This window comes from Parus major, chromosome 10, assembly GCF_001522545.3.
Source record: "Parus major isolate Abel chromosome 10, Parus_major1.1, whole genome shotgun sequence".
NCBI lineage: Eukaryota > Metazoa > Chordata > Aves > Passeriformes > Paridae > Parus > Parus major.
Genome location: NC_031779.1, coordinates 5,330,586 through 5,344,096, shown reverse-complemented (window position 1 = coordinate 5,344,096; position 13,511 = coordinate 5,330,586). Strand labels below are relative to the sequence as shown.

Genomic DNA, 13,511 nt, shown 5'->3' with positions numbered 1-13,511 from the left:
ATTTCAGATACATCAAGAGACTACATCATCTATCCCATATTCAAAGTCAGAGCCCTTTAAATTTCTAGGGATTCACCAGACTGTGAAGGCAAAATGCTGGAAAAGACACTATCAAGGACTAAGCCTTTGTTTGCAGTACCTGTACTGGAAAGTAATTTTACCTTCTGGTTTTGTCCTGCCTCAATATGTGCCTGTTAAAGTAAATGCATCTTTGTCATGCATGAGCACCACTTGCATTAATGATAATGGAGTTTTCATATGCATGTTGAGCTGCTGCATTTCTAATGCTGCACAAGTCAGCACTGATGTACTCTGTTTTTTCCTCTGTGCATCGGCATTGTGACAATCAGCAGATACATATATCTACATATCATATGGGAATTCTCCTTAATCCAGCAAAGCTACTTTTTTGAGTGTTTTTAGTAGCTGTCAATTATTTCAATTATTATGTGATGAGGAAGTTCACTACAATTCAGCCGAAGGGAGTTGGGTCCAAGGTATTAGATAAACGCACTCTGCAGGTTCTGAAATCAAAACACATTGCCAAGGTTAAGGGATTGTTAAAATCCTCAAACTCCAATTTACTTTTTATTTAAGATAGAAAAAAGCTGTGCACAGAATACATGTGATGTAGTGATTTTTGAAAAGCATAAGTAGTCGTATGGGTTACAATGCTGAGCTATTGAATATTCTGAGTGATTATTGTAAGATATTTTGGGCCTGTAAATTACATACTACTTTTCAAATAATTGCCACTTTTGTGTAGAAACAAAGTGGGGTTTCTACTCTCTGTATTTAATGTTAGGGTTGTATTTATAAGAAGTATAATCTGGAAACAAAACCTTAAGACTGGGGGCTTTTTGGGTTTTGGTTGGTTGAGGCTTGGTTTGTTTTGTGGGTTTTTTTACTTGTTTGTTTGTTTGGGTTTCTGGAGGCTTGTATGGTTTCATTTTGTTCTTAAATTCCTGGTCATCTGCAATATCAAGAGAAATCTGTAGATTCCTATTTTGATAGTAATCTGGTGTATTCTAACTAAATGTCTCTGTGTCCTCTGTGTGCTTTTTTCCTAATTATGTAGCTGTGCCCATTGTGGATTAATGTGAATGCTTGGTGCTGGAAGTAGCTGCATCTCAAAGTAAAATAAGTTTTTGGGTAACCAGTGACTGACACAAGGGGCTAATGGGGGTTGGAAAATTACATCATGGTTTTTTTGAGGTGACCTCTTGTAATGCCAGTATTAAAGACACAGGTGGAGCACTGAGCTCTTGTATCTATTATCAGTGAAAATTTATCAAGTGCCCTGGCTGTGCTTGACCTTTTGCATGGAGAGCCAGTACAGTGAGTGGCACAAAACTCTCGTTTTCCAAACCAAAACATATGCACCTCTTTCATCTTACAAGGTTTCTGTGAAGGTCAAACACAGTTGTAGTTCAGCTAAACAAAAGGGATCAACTCCCTTCTTGCACCCTGTGCAATGTCACAAATAAGACAAGAGGAGTAGAGGTTTAATTCATGGGAGGGAGGTCACACAGTAAATGAAAGTAAAGATTTGCTTCTTGCACTGCAGTATCTTGGCTCTGACCATATGACTTGGTTACTGAGAAAAACTGATCTACATACAAATATTTTATGTATCAATACATGCTCTGGTTTGGAATGCAATTTCTTACTTTTCCTAAAGGGTTTTCTTTAATAACCTTACAATTTCAGCCAGCCCATTTATTTAATTGAGAGCATGTTGCTGTCTAGCCAGCAGATAAACTAGCTAACCTTGTCATTTTACCTTCTGAGTGCAGTTTCACATTACAGGATTATCAGCCCAGAGCCAAGTTATCATACAGTAATAATAAGCTAACATAGCTGTGTGAGCACATTTAATTAACTGCAAAGATGGAATTCTCAGCTTTTCCTTCACTTGGCTAATATCCAAAAGTATGTAACTTCTCTGCTGTAGGAAACGCTGTAGAATACAAACTATGCACATTTGCATGTAGGCATTATCTGGACAGTCTTTGATATCCATATCCTGGTCTTGGTTCAGTTTTACTGTGCAAATGCAACATTGCATTTTACTTCACTTAGACACTAACACTGAGATTTTACTAAAAAACCTCGTTTGAGGGGGTCTTTTTTTAATGCCATAGCTACTAAAGAAAATACCAAAGGGTACATTTTCCACATGTTGTCTTTCTGAATAATGTTTTCAACAGCTGCTGAAGCTGTGGGTACTGCCAGATTGTGAAATATGCTTTAAACATGCTCACACTGTGAATGTCCACAGACTAGACTTTGTGAAAGCCTAAACTGGGCACTCCACAGTGCAGCTGCTCCAGATAAGCACCATCTCCTTCCCCCACGTTCACACCAAGCATCACTAGACTGGATTGTTTCCAGCCTGGCTCCCAGTACAGTGTACATCGCTTCTGCAGTGGCTAGGTAGAGATGCATTTTTGTTTATTATGCTCTACTGTTTTTCACCCAAAAGATTGTCAGGAAAGCAGGGTGGAGTGGGAATGGAGACTAGCTAAATATATAAGCTATTACTACACAGACTCTGTGTGAGCTGAGGTGATAAAATGACACTATGGACTTCGATTTGGGTTCTACTTTACTATTTTTGTAATTCAATATTCTAATGAAAACTATCCTCTCCACTTTTTTTCTCCAGCACCAGGGTTGGTATCCCTCACTCCATTTCTTGTTTCTTTCTCCATTTTTAACTATATGTCAAGCTTATGGTATCTCAACTGTAACTTGCATGTTATTTTAAAACACCTAAGATTAGCTTAGATGTATAAAGGTCTGAATGCTGCTTGCTTTTGGTTTGTAGTATAGTGAGTAATGTATCTGTATGCTAAATCCAAGTTTTAATGAATGTATGCGTCCTCTCTCAAACATCAGATCAAGTGGGGAGGTTGTTTGGGTGGGTAAAACAGAACAAAAAACCCCACCCTTTTGCTAATTTATCAGGATACCTGGATGATTTTGTGATTGTTCTGTCATTTCTCCCCCTTTTTTAGCTAATTTGTGCTAAGAGACCACAAGAAAATTTGCCCTAAATATTTATTCTCCTTTAGTATTGATAACATTTGAGACTGGGAGAGAAGAAATGTTTTAATTACTTTTTGTAATCTGATCAGAACTGAGTGAATCTGGCAGCTGGATTGAAATTTGTTTAAAAACAGCTTAGTACTATTTCTGTTTAGTTTTTTATTGAGTATAAAAGGAAAGCATTTTATTTTTAGCTTTTGGTTTCTAGCATTCTGGAAATACAATATCATGACTGTGTATTAACTTCATCTTATTACCTACTGTGTTTTTAATGACACTGATTCATGCCTCTTTAGTAACTCTGCTCTCTGTTCCAGGTGCTGTTGTCAGGATTGATCGGTGTTGTTTCATGGAAGAGGCCCCTGTCCCTTGTGGTGAGCAGCTCCCAGTGCTTTTGTCTTTATAGAGAAGCCTGATAGTCTGTGGGGATGATTTGCATTTCTATTTTGTATCCTGATATCTAGAAACACTTAGTACAAAAAGTGGAAGGCCTTTGGAATTGTAATGTATAAACTACCTGGGTGAAAATAATATTTTCTACTGTCTCACAGACCATGGGTCTGCTTGTACCTTTGCATTTAACTTCATTTGCCTAAAAATGTACTGCAGAGCAATCTTTTTAGCAGGTATCTGGATGGGAAAAAGCCCATTCCAAGTTAGTAGTTGTTTGTCTTCATCTGCAGGAAGATTTTCAGCTACATTATTATTTCTGTTGTGAGATTCATGTAGTTACTTAATAATGAACAGTAATCCATTCTCTGTGTGTGCATGCTAATAAAGTTTCAGTTAGCCTATTAATGTAAAGCAGTATTAGATGGAAATCAGTCTTATTAAAAACACGTGATAACTGTGTCAATAAGGATGTGTTAGCAGGCAAAGCTTGCCTTTGAAACAGTGGCATGAAACATTTGTGACATAGCACTAAAGATAGTCCCCAAATTAAAGAATAAAATGGACAGTATGAAATTTAAATTGTAGTAGTAAGAATATGCTTAATTAGAACTTCAGGTGTATCTCTCAGTATTATGAATTCGGACAGTAGGCATAGAGCTCAAATCATTGGAATAAATAATATTCACACATCAGAAGTGTTATCCAGGCCTCTTGAGACTTGGCTTCTCTGATTCCTGAACACTCTCTTGCATGTTGTAAATTCAGCTGGGCTTTCTAATGCCAGCTCATTCAGTGAAATAGAAATGGGCAGTCATGGTCAATGTAATTCAAGGAAATAAAGATAAAAGGGAGGAAACAGTAGTGGTGACAGTGGTGGCATCTTCCTAAAATCTACTCTAGGAAATTATTTGTTTCCAAGAGTAAGCTTAATGCTCTTGAGTTAGATCCTGATCTGCATTGGTCCTTGGTGGTGATACAATAATCAGCTGAAGAATGGGGACAGGGATGGTGTCTTTCACTTCTGTGTGTGATTAAGCTGTGTAGTGGTTTTACAGTGGCTACATAATGTTCTGTTTTCTTTGCTGAGTTGTAAATACCTTTGAGCAGTTGGACCCCACGTGTGCAGGGTGAATGCTCTGATTAGCAATCAGTAATGTCTAACTTTACAACCTCATAGCACAAAGTACCACCAACATGTTAATGAGCCATGTTTCTCCTGATCTGTTGATACAACACATATGCCAAATACATATGGTCGATAATTACCTTTTAACCTATTTTATAGTATTATAAGCAGCTAGATAATTGATTACAATACGTGTCTTTTTTGCTGCAGTGTGTTATAAAATCTGGCATTGCCAAGAGTGATAACAGAAAAATAGATAACTTTATTCATAGCTTCAAATGATAAAGCTATATAAAATTAAACCATACACCATCTGTGACGTCCTGAAAAGTGGTGAAACTGTGATAATATTTTAAGGTGCCAGTTTTCTGCATATCTTGGATTTGTGACTAAAACTGGTTTATAATAACTAGTGTTTTGACTATTGCTGAGCAGCATTTGTGCAGTATCAAGGATTTCTGGTTTTCCCACATAGCATCACTTGCTTTGACTTTTTCCTTCCTCTTTGCTTTTAAACTATCTTTACCTCCATCCACAAGTTTTTTTCACTTGGGCTTTTCCAATTCTCTTCCAGCCCTGCTGCAAGGGGCAGTGAGTGGGTGACTGTGTGGTGCTTTCCTGGTGGCCAGGCTCAGCCCCCCACACTGCTGGATGTGCCTTGCTCAGTGTCGTGGTTTTAAACATGACACTCAGCATTGTAATCATTCAGGGCTTTTCCACCGTAATCATGCAGTGGCTTTTCTTTGCAAATGTATTCTTTTCTGCAGGCAAAAAGAGGAAGTTGAAGAAGCATTAAACAGAGATAGTTCATCAACAATTAATTTCTGGCTCTATTATACTAGAAGTGTGTCATGTAGTGTTGCTGTAGGTATGAGCACATTGTTGCATAGTTTAACACTTTGGAACCAAAGTCAAAACTGGGAGTAGTTGTGTATTTATAAGCTATTAGTATGAATGCTGTTTTGTATTCTGCATTCAGTCAAAGATTTACAAATGTGTATGTACTAAGGACATTTTACTGCAATATTAATGTGCAGAAATTTAGAAGTTCTCCTGCTGAAGTGCCTTTGCAAAGATTAATTATCTGGAAAATTCAACAGATTTTTTGTTACTTTATCTGAATTTTCTTGATCACCTCCTAGCCATCAGTTGCTTATGTTGCCAAAAGGCTTTATACATGCAAGGAATCAGTGTCTGTTATCAAACCTGTATTTACATTTACCAGAGGAAACATGCAGACAAAGGATGTATTTAAATTGCTCACACAATGATTTTAAACAGTGCTTTCTGTATATTTCAGGTGTTTGCTCATTAAGCTTTCTCTGTTTTCATTTTGAAATCTCAGAGTATTGGTAGTGCTTTGGGAAAATTTCTCAAGAGTCCCTTTTTCGGAAACCAAGTGTTGGCTTTGTCACTACTACTGCTTAGTGTTAAAATGCAGTGTTAAAGTAGGAATTTGTTTCCTCGTGGCTTATGGAAGTGTCTGAAAACTGGAAGAGAGCTTATGGAGCTCCTGAGGCTGAATTACCTTGTGATAAAACTTCAAATTGTGCAGTCAGATTATTTTTCTGTTACAATCTAATCTATTGTAATTGCAAATCTATTTGTGCTAAGAAGATTAATTCAGCCTTTGAATTGAGTTGAAAGCTTCTCTGTTGCCATCTGGCATTTGGGTAACCCCAGAAAAATATTTTTATATTTCTAACTGAAAGTTTTTACAACAAACTGATAGATTTAATATTTTTTTCAATGAACAGAAATGTGGGGTTTCTTAATGTCTATGAATATCAGTGAGCACAAGATAATACTACTTATTAATAAATGATCTTGATTACTCAGAATAGCTGTTTAAAAGCATTTGCTATGAAATGTGCATTCCAGATCCAGTTCTGTGCACCATTGAACATGCAAATCAGTGCATGTATAACTCAATGTGTTGTCCCTTCAAATGAACCATTATTCCAATCCTTTTTTGTTTTTGATAAGCATATAAGATTTCTTCATTAAAGAAAAATAAGAGAAGCCACCCTGAATAGCTGCAGTTCCACCAGCATATCAGGCAGGAGGATGAGCTGTGCAAAGTCTCAGGCTGCATCCCTGGTAAGACTCAGTTAAATACAAAAACTGACTTTTTAAGAAATTACTCATCTTGTGTACATAGTAGTTTTTTGCAAAATGAGAGATTTCCTTTCTAGAATTCCGGTGAAAAACTTGAATTATTTGAAATTCAGATGAATATTTTTCTTTTTTTCTGTAAAAATAATTAGAAAAATATCTAAGTTGAAAAAGGAAATTACTAAAAATTTTAAATTGATACACCCACATAATCTTTTTTCCCATAAGATGCATGAACATATAAGACTGGTCCAAATGTTTTTCCTCATTGGTTATCTCCTCTCACTAAATATCATTGAAGACTACAGCAGGCATAAACAAACTTCAGGAAACAGATGAAATAAAAATGTAGAGAAATAGTGTATTAGTATTACATATATAGTGTATTATATAATAGTAAGTTTCCTATATTCTGCTTGGTGAGGTGGAGTGTTGACATGTTCCTGGCTGCTGAACCTGAGGTCCTAGAGTAGCTTAAGGGATGAGACAAGTCTTTTTAAAATCTTGGGAGAGAATTTACAGCTTCCTTTCAGATGAAATCTGAGTGAAATCTTTGAATTTAAAAAAAAATAAAAATAAAAAAATGTGGTTGTCCTCCCTGCGATACCCACCCTCGAGCAGAGATTTGGTGTTTGGTTCCTGGAATAAAAAGATGATCTGTGCAGTGGAGAGACAGTGTCAGCATAAACAGGTCAAGACTGCAGGAGAAAAGCAAGTGAACGAATGCACAGCGTGGGAGAGCAGCAGAGTCTGAGGCACCCATCACCTCGTGTGTCACTGCTGACTTTGATACCTGTGTGATGTTGAGAGGAGCTGCAGAACACCCCACTGCCTTAACAGATCCCTTGATCACTCTGCAGTATCATTTCAGCATGAGTATTCTTTGAATTCCTTGATCAAAATGTTTGTTAGGAACCCTGCTATTAGACAAATGCTTGTCTTTGAGGCTGGAGCATTAGTTTAAAGGTGAACAAAACACTGGGTGAAAACAAGTGCATCTTGCATAGCTGTGTTTTTCAGTTTCTGATGAACTGGGCAGGAATTGAATGCTGGGTATTGCTACTTTCAAGAAGTAACTTGAGAGGCTGCAATAACTTCTGTTTGGAAAGCAAATCCAGTGCTGGTTCCCAAAGTAGCTCTTCAGATGTAAAGCTGTACATTTTACTCAGAGCTGATGTGAACCTAGGCTTTGGAATTGAGAGGAGAGTGTTTTTTCTTTGACCTCTTTTCTGGGAGCATGGAAGGAAACTAACCTGAATTCAGAGGAGCTGAATGCTAAATCAGAGGTAAGAGAATTGTGGAGGACTGGGACAGGAAGGAGAAATTGAAATGTGAATCTGGCAGCACAAGGCAGATAGACATCAAAAGATTTGGGAAGAACAGGACCTAGATGACCAGAAAGAAGTGAACCAAAACCATGTCAATAAGAAATCATACAGTGGGATCTGTGATGTTTCAGAGGTTCAGTGCCACAAGCACCATAACTAACTGAATTGCAATAGATTTGTATCTTTGTTCTGAATGATTTCAGTGAAGAAAGTGTAGGCTGTAAATAGTATTTTCCTGTACTTGGGACACAGTGAAGTTTTCTTTGCCTCTTGCCTTCCTGTTCTCCCTTTGCTGAGGGTTAGTTGTATAAAGCAGTAGCGTGACTGTACTGCCCTGGTCACCAAAGTGCAGCATCTGTCTGTGCACACTGTTGCAGCATAGCTGGGGTTGTGCTAAAAGTCTGTGAGACAGGATCGAGAAATGAGGTTAATGTATTCAGTGATAACTGTATTCCAGGTTACTTCAGTTTGGAAGTAGATTTAAAACATATTTATGTTTCATCGAAGCTGCTTCTGTTTTATGTTTATTTTAAACTGATGCCTTGAGAAGTCTGTTCCCAATGTACGAATTGTTGGTTTAGGCCATGAAATAATGGCTCTTGTTGGATTGAGTAGGGGATCTGAAAAGTGTGATCTTCAAAACTTGCAATTTGAGTTTGTGTAAACTGTGATTACATTCATGTTCCAAATTTTTTTTGCAGGTAAATTAATATATCCTTTTAGCTTTTAAAATGTGCGCTACCTATTGCTGTTTTTGTTTTTTAACTTAGTCTGCTGATTCCCTTCTTTCTTCTTTAATTTCATGAAACAACTGGCAGAAAAGCCTACCCCCAGTGCCTTTTCATTAGAATGGACCGGATAGAAGAGGGGGAAAATGGAGAATGACCCAGTAAAGTTGTGAACTGGGTGAGAAAGAAACAGCACTTGAGATGGAAACAGAAGTGAATCAGGGAAATGTTTGCAGTGGTGGAGAAAAGATGTCACAGGGTGAAGCATCTCTTTAGAATGAACATTCTAAGTCCTCTTTTACAGCTGAACACTTCTTAAAGCTTTCTCTTGCCCAGGTCTCTGTCTGTGCCTCTCTGATACCATTTTGACCAAGGCTGCCTGTTCCTGGGCCCAGCTGCCACCAACTGTCACTCATATCTGGAGAATCCAGACTCCTCTGCTGAGCATCCATGTGCTAATTAGTTATCCCCAGTGGCAGAGTTTAAAAAGACCACAAGCAGCTTTTCCTGAAGAGCAGGAAAACCCTGCTGGGGCATAACACTTGCCCCTTCCTAAACAAGCACTTCATAATTCCCCTTAAACAGCCCCTACTCCTCCCCGTCTGCTGCCATCGCTTGGTGTTGCCATGGCAGCAGCTCCTGCTGGCGCATCCCTGCCGTAGGAAACTGTCACTGTTCCAGCCCCAGGGCTGCTGCTTGGAATGAGGAGTGTGCTGTGGGTGCTACATTCACCTCTCTTCAGTCCATCAGTAATTCCCTTGTTCTCACACGCTTTCTAAATATATCTGCTGATGGTTCTTTCATCTCATCTGCTCCTTCTTTTAGAAATGCAGGCTGCATCCCATCTGCTCCTGGAGTTCTTGGCAGCCTTTGCAAGGTCTAATTTCTTCAGCTCTTTCTTGGTGTGAGTCTGGTTTGCTTCAGCATTTCTTTTTCCTCCTTGGTAAATTAATCTCGTGTCACGCATCACTGGGGCTGGCAGCATGGGAACTATTTGTTAAACTTTGTATTTTGTTTTCAAATGGTGAGGAAACACTAGCTTCAAAAATTTATTTGAGACAAGATGAACTGCATTTGAAATGTTTTTAAAAGTAGAATAAATATTTGTATAAACTAACATAAAGTATTTTGAGGTGTGCTGGAGCTGGGAATGGATACCTCACTCTTTGTACTCATGTACTCAATCAAAACTCATGTGATTTTAGTTTTATTTGTGTGACAGATGGAAGGAAATGCACTGTTACCCAAAGAGAATCTAATTATCCTGTGCTTGTTGAAGAAAAATACTTTGATTTCAGTGGGATTTGCTTGCTAGGTAAATTACAGTGTAGATCTTGAGCTGGACATGTGTGTGATTGCGTGTTTGGATTTCCTTACTACAAACACCATAAAACCTCCAACAGCATTAAGGACTAAGTTCAACTTCAGATGTATGGAAAAAGGTCTTTAAAATATTAAAGTTCATTTACTGATGGATCTCCATCAAATTATTCATGTGAGTCTTCTTTGGAGATGTGTGTGCAATTTTTCTTTAAATGGCCAAAACTACAGTGAGTTTTCATTCCACTCAAGTTGGAAAGAGCTGCTGTCCACATTGAAGCCTTGTCTCAGAAACTGATACTGAAAATGCTCGTGTGCTCTTGATGGAGATCAGCAGTTGTGGCTCCTGACCCTGCTCACCTGGCAGAATTTTCCTCCTCAGGGATGAGAGTCAGAGTTCTGTGTGTGAGGGCTCAGAGAGACCACGCAGTTGTTAATTAATGAGAATAATTGCAAGTGAGTAGTTAATTGCTATTAATACGTTGGGAAAGACAGATGCAAAATATCTGTGTATGTGACCTTTACATCCTGCTTCTGTCTCATTACGCTTCTGCCAGGAAGAGCTGCTCACAGAGCTTTTGATGCCTGTCCTTGTCAGCAGGACAACACGAGCCTTTATTTCCTCAGGGAATCCTGCTACAGATGTTATGGAAGGTTAATTTATATGGAGCAGCATTTCACTGACACGTGCATGGAGGTGAATCCTTCCTGCAATGTGACACTTGCAAAAAGTAATGTATTGTTTAGGTGGATGAACCCATTAGGCAGTTGCTGTGGAAGTATAAATTCAGTCTTAAAGACTTAGATTAAAGTCTTAAAGATTGTCTTAAAAGTTAATAGACTACTCACATTATTGAAAAAATGTATTCATTTTTATTTACTGATTTAACTGTTTTGTTTAAATATGGATTGTTGTATGCAAAGCTAATTTAGAAAAATGTCTTTCCTAAATGTCTAAAGACTCTAAACATCAGCTTTCTTTTCCTGTTCTGCTGTTGTTGTGAAACATTTTTGAGAATACAGTGTCTTATATGTTAATTTTTAAAAAGTTTAAATTTTTAATTCCTTGGAGAGTACGGTGGAAGGAAAATTAATCTAATATGGCTGAGGTAGTTGAAATTTTAGATCTGGCTTATGTGGTCAAAATTCTATTCAGAAAGCATTATATTTGAAGTTTTTATTATCACACTGTATATCAGCTCCTCTTTTTCCACCTGACTGTACAGCTGGAGGAGTAATTTTTGAAGCATTTTAAATTGGCAACATTTTGAGTAGCATTAAAATAGGTTAGTGCTGTTTGATGTCTTTCTCTTTCAAAATTACACTTTAAGTTAAATTTCATGTGCATGGATTTTTTATTTAGGGGAGCAGTGGTGCATAAATAGAAGTGTCAGTGATAAAAATTAGACAATACAACTACTATTAAAAAAAAATTGTCCAAATGACTTATTTTGACTGCCTGCACATATAGTAAAAATTATATGATTATTTTTGTTGCAGTATTAGCTGCAGGTCATTGAAGGATTCTTTAGAGTGCTTATTTTCATGTACCAAACTTTGAATGAGCCTCTTTAGCATATCAGCTGGCAGCTCCCCATTGTCCTTTTAACAGATTATAAGACAAAACTTCAGCTAGTTCTCTGCTACAAAACTAATTACCTGCAAACTTTTTTTGCTATGATTACTGCTAGAAGTGTGTCATATTATTTGAATACTTCAAGAGATAGCTTCAATTTTATCAGAAAAAAAAGGGTGTAGCTCCTCTTGTTTCTCTTTTCTATGGCAGTACTCTGCAGGCCACTTGATGGTCCTTTTGGGTCACTTCCAACTCAGAATATTCTGTGATTCAAAAAGCTGTAGAAGCTAAAAGAGTTAATTGGGATCAAAAGAGCAGAAAATCAGTAGATGCTGAAATATCTAGTTTTGACAAATTTCTGGTTATTGTTCCTGAGCTGAGAGCACAGGGTCTTTATTCCTAAATCAAGCCCCCTCTTACACTTTCCTAAAAAATACTACAATAAATAGTGTAATCACTGGAGCTGTAACAGAGCATTAGAGAAACAACAAACACCTATTGCTGTGTGTAGAATGTGACAGTGCTACACTCACTGTTGCCTCAGTCTTTCAATCTGATCATACTTGAGGAAATTATCTGTATGGCCATTGTTTCTACTGACGGGAATTTCTTGGAGGTATTGAATATCTCTTATTGTGAGATATTAGGAGATTTGTTTTGATAATAAATGCATCTTTGCATTTGTCTGTCACTCAGCTCCTGTATGCAGAGCCAAGGTTGCATTTTGGATCCCAGGGCTCTTGAAAAGCTTTGGCAGCAACTACCAAATCCCCCACTTTGTTAATGTTGTTTGCTGCACAGTGAAACAGGAGGAAACCAGACTCTTTCTTCTGTTCTTTAAATAGATGTTGTTTTGTGTAGTGCCAATTCTGCTGCAAACACCCAGTGCCCCTCTCTGTTGCACACGGGGCTGGTACCAACATTCACATCATTCTCCAGAGATGCTGACTCTTCTGGAGGCTGATTGCTACTCTGGCAATAAATAAAATACAGGGAAGCACAGTTTTTTCTTGTAAATCAAAACCAGTATCATTGTTTATAATCTTAAACAGAATCATATTTGGAGTTTTCCACAGAATATTTTAATAAATATATAGAAATTACGATACAACCAAGCAACAAATAATTAATTAAATTCCAAGATCTATCTGAATGAAAACAAGTTAATAGGGCCATAAGCAGGTCAGTAAAATCACATGCACCAAGTTCAAGTGCAGAAGTTTTCATCTGAACTATTTAGCTTTGAAACTAGAAATAGTTGCATGGATTTTAATGTTTATATTGAGGTTTCAGCTTTCCTTTCCAAAGTTAAATAGTCTCATGGAGTCAAAAAGATTTTAATCTGGAGAAAATGTAATTTAATTTAATAATGACTGGAATTGAACAGTCTGATATAATTGAGGATAAAACAAGATACAATTTATGGTTCCTAACATAAAAACATTAAAATCTTTAGCCTGATGCTGTGCCACACAACAGGGAATATTTCTGCCTATTTGATATAGAACATTGCTTTAGACGTAGAGAAAACATTTTTGCTCAAATCTTTAATTTAAATTTTAATTTAGGCAAATGACATGGAATACTGAATTAAACAGGTCTGAAATGGCAACACTTTTCATCCTGTCTCTTCTTGGCAAGCATTGAGAAATCATGCAAAAAAAATTATTTGCCTATTATGGGGCAAATAATGAGAAGATAAATTTTGTTGTTTCTTGTACACTTGCAAACCATGAGTCAGGAGTGTTGGTTTGAGTGCCATTTCTCTTCAGTAAGTTTTTTTAATGAACTAATTTAAAAATTGTATGTTTTATCTATTTAAACCTATCATGTGTAATGAGCATTCAGCATCTGGCTGATCCAACAGGTAGCTT

At 37.3% G+C, this 13,511-nt stretch overlaps 1 protein-coding gene across 1 annotated transcript in view; it reads left to right on the top strand.

Moving 5' to 3' along the window:
* Positions 1 to 3,355: 3,355 nt before the first annotated feature.
* FAM189A1 (family with sequence similarity 189 member A1) overlaps positions 3,356 to 13,511 on the top strand; it is a 54,538-nt gene continuing 44,382 nt past the window's right edge. Inside the window, exon 1 of the mRNA XM_033517066.1 lies at positions 3,356 to 3,425. The gene's annotated coding sequence lies outside the window, so the exon portion shown is untranslated. The remainder of the gene's footprint in view (positions 3,426 to 13,511) is intronic.